Genomic DNA, 3,118 nt, shown 5'->3' with positions numbered 1-3,118 from the left:
AGAGTCGGACCCGACTGACTTCACTTTCACTTTTCACTTTCATGCATTGGAGAAGGAAATGGCAACCCACTCCAGTGTTCTTGCCTGGAGAATCCCAGGGACGGGGAAGCTTGGTGGGCTACCGTCAATGGGGTCGCACAGAGTCGGACATGACTGAAGTGACTTAGCAGCAGCAGCAGCAGAATACTATATAATTAAAAGCTTATGACATTTTTTGAAGCTTGCTTTATGGCCTGACATATAATCTGATCAGGTTCTTTTTTTTTTTTTAATGATTGGGCTAAGTGGCTTTATTAGAGAAAGCCAAGGTTATGGAGGACTTGAGAGTTGGCACTGGGGCCCTTCTTGCCCAAAGTGGGCACAACACTGACAAAGTGCTGGTTCTACTGCATAGGCTTCTTGGCCCAGTCTGTCTTCTTTTCGTCTTGTTTGGCACCTTCAGAGTCTGACCCTTACTTTCCCAGCAGGGGCCAGGGAACCATGGACCAACCATGAGGCTGGCTACTTCCAGAGTGCCCAGAACCTCTAACCCACACTGGCCCAGGGTAACCTCATCCTCTCCGGGCGTGCCTGCCAGGAGCAGGACTTGATCCTTTGGAGCAGTGCTCTCCAGTGAGACTACATACATGAGCCTTGATCTGGGCGACTGTCTCCTGGCTGCTCACCTGGAGAGTGTGTAGCTCCTGCGCGCTGACAGAGAGCTCCTTGTTGGCAACTAGATCATGGACGCTGCTGCTGCTACCACAGATGTGGAGTAGTGTGGGCGAGCACATTCTTTCTGCTGCTGTGCGCCACACCACTGCTTTGATCAGTTTTTGTAGATGACCTGTGTGTGCTTGGAAAGAACATGCTTGAACTTTGTTGGATGCAGTGTTTTATATTTGTTAGTTCAGCTTTGCTAGTTGTGTTAAATTCTTCTTGTCCTTTTATGCCTTTGGTTTGCTGGTTGTATTGGTTATCAAGAGAAATGTATTGGTATGCTTATTTTGCATTTGTCTGTTTCTCCTTAATGATAATTTTTGCTTTATCTATTTTGTGGTTATGTTACTAGGTGCATACATGTTTAGCATTGTATATTTTCCTCACCACTGAGTCTTTTAAAATAATGTGTCCTTTAAGGCAAAAGTAGTATTAGAGGTAAAGTTCGATTAGCTTAATATTAATGTAATTGCATTATCTTTTCTCTGATTAGTTGGTATAGTGTGTGCCTTTTAATTTTTTTAACTTGTATTTGCAGTCTTTCTGCATACTTTCTATTTTTCTGTTGTCAACAATACATAGCTGGGATTTAAAAAATCTAGTCTGACAATATTTCTTGTAACTGGAGTGTTTGGTCTATTGATGTTTAACAAAATGACTAACATGAAAGTGAAGTTGCTCAGTCGTGTCTGACTCTTTGCAACGCCATGGACTGTAGCCCACCAGGCTCCTCCGTCCTTGGGATTCTCCAGACAAGAATACTGGAGTGGGTTGCCATTTCCTTCTCTAGTGGGTTTAAATGTGTTCTTGTGTTTTCTGTTTATTGTACCTGTTCTATGTCTTTTCCTCAGTTTTTTGGATGTCTTTTTTTTTTTTTAACTCTGCTGACCTCAAGGTTACTTAAAACACGGGTCGCTGACTTGTCAAAATCTAACGTTTGGTTATTTCCCCCTCTTTGTGGACGCTGAAACTCCATTTATTTTATTTTCACTTATGTAGCTCAGTTGATGCTATTTTAACTGTGTATATTTTATCTTATACATTATTAATTTGTCCAGTAATCACCATTTATTTATTGTTTTAAAAACCCCTCATTTGACTATGTCAGATCTTGGTTGCTGCACGTGGAATCTTTGCTGCCGCAGGCGGGCTCTTCGTAACTGCCTGTGGACTTTTCTCCACTTGTGGCGTGCAGCCTCACTAGTTCCAGCGAGTGGTGGGATCTTAGTTCAGTGACCAGGGGTCAATGCATGTCCCCTGCATTGGAGGGCAAAGTCCTGACCCCTGGACCTCCAGGGAGTTCCCCTAGTACTGGCCATTTACCTTAACCCTTTTCATTGCTCTTCATTCCTTGCTGTAATTCCAGTCAGTCCAAGTCCAGTTTCGTTTTCCTTCTGCCTGAAGAGCAGTCTTTGTTTCTCCCCTGTTGTGTGACTCCTCATAGTGAATTCTATGAGTTTGTGTTAGTTTAAAAATATCTCAAATTGATTTTTCTTTTTGAAGGATATTTTTGATATGTATAGAGTTTTAACTTGTCAGTTTTCTTCTAAGGTATTGAAAGAACTTACTGAATTACATTTTCAGCTTTTATTTATTTTTTTTATTAAGTAAACTGTCAGTTTAGTATTTGCTGTCATGGATAGACTCTTTTTTACTTCATGCTTTTTATTTATTTATTTCGTCTTTCGTTTTGAACAGTTTTTGTGATTTTTTTTAAATTTATATTTTGTGTGTTTATATTTTGTAATTTTTGTATTTATATTTTGTATTTTATGTATTTTTTAATTTATATTTTGTGTTTACAGGTCTTACTGAATCTGTGGTAATGCTTTTTATTCTTTTGAGACGTTTGCAGTCATTGTTTTTTAATGTATTTCTGCTGCCCTGTCTCCCAACCCTCCACGCCATTAAAATACTTGTGAGATTTTCCTGATGTTTTATTTACTCTTTGCATGCTTCATTCTTGATATTTTTTCTGATCTCCCTTTGTTCACTAATTTTTAACGAAACTAGCTTACTGATAATCTGTCCATTGAGTTTACTGTGTTTTTTCACTTCTGGAAAATCTGATTCTGTAGTAGTTTTCTACCAGAGTTTTATATTTCATTTTTAATCACTTTGAATGTGATAGTTGCAGATGTTTTTTCATTTATTTATTTATTCCTGTAGCCTTCCTCCCATAACTTACTTTAAAGGATAATTTTGTAACTGCAATAGCCGGCAGCCCAGTTCAGTTCAGTTTAGTCATGTCCAACTCTTTGTGACCCCATGAACCGCAGCACGCCAGGCCTCCCTGTCCATTACCAACTCCCGGAGTTCACTCAAACTCATGTCCATCGAGTCGGTGATGCTGTCCAACCATCTCATCCTCTGTTGTTCCCTTCTCCTCCTTCCCTCAATCTTTCCCAGCATCAGGGTC

The 3,118-nt window shown here is 39.9% G+C and overlaps 1 pseudogene; it reads right to left on the bottom strand.

Annotated features, from left to right (window-relative positions):
• Nucleotides 1-147: 147 nt before the first annotated feature.
• Nucleotides 148-1,396, bottom strand: LOC104992068 (annotated as a pseudogene).
• Nucleotides 1,397-3,118: the final 1,722 nt, after the last annotated feature.

Source organism: Bison bison, unplaced genomic scaffold, assembly GCF_000754665.1.
Source record: "Bison bison bison isolate TAMUID 2011002044 unplaced genomic scaffold, Bison_UMD1.0 scf7180017864209, whole genome shotgun sequence".
NCBI lineage: Eukaryota > Metazoa > Chordata > Mammalia > Artiodactyla > Bovidae > Bison > Bison bison.
The sequence above is the reverse complement of the archived record's forward strand: the minus strand, read 5'-3'. Positions and strand labels throughout refer to the sequence as shown.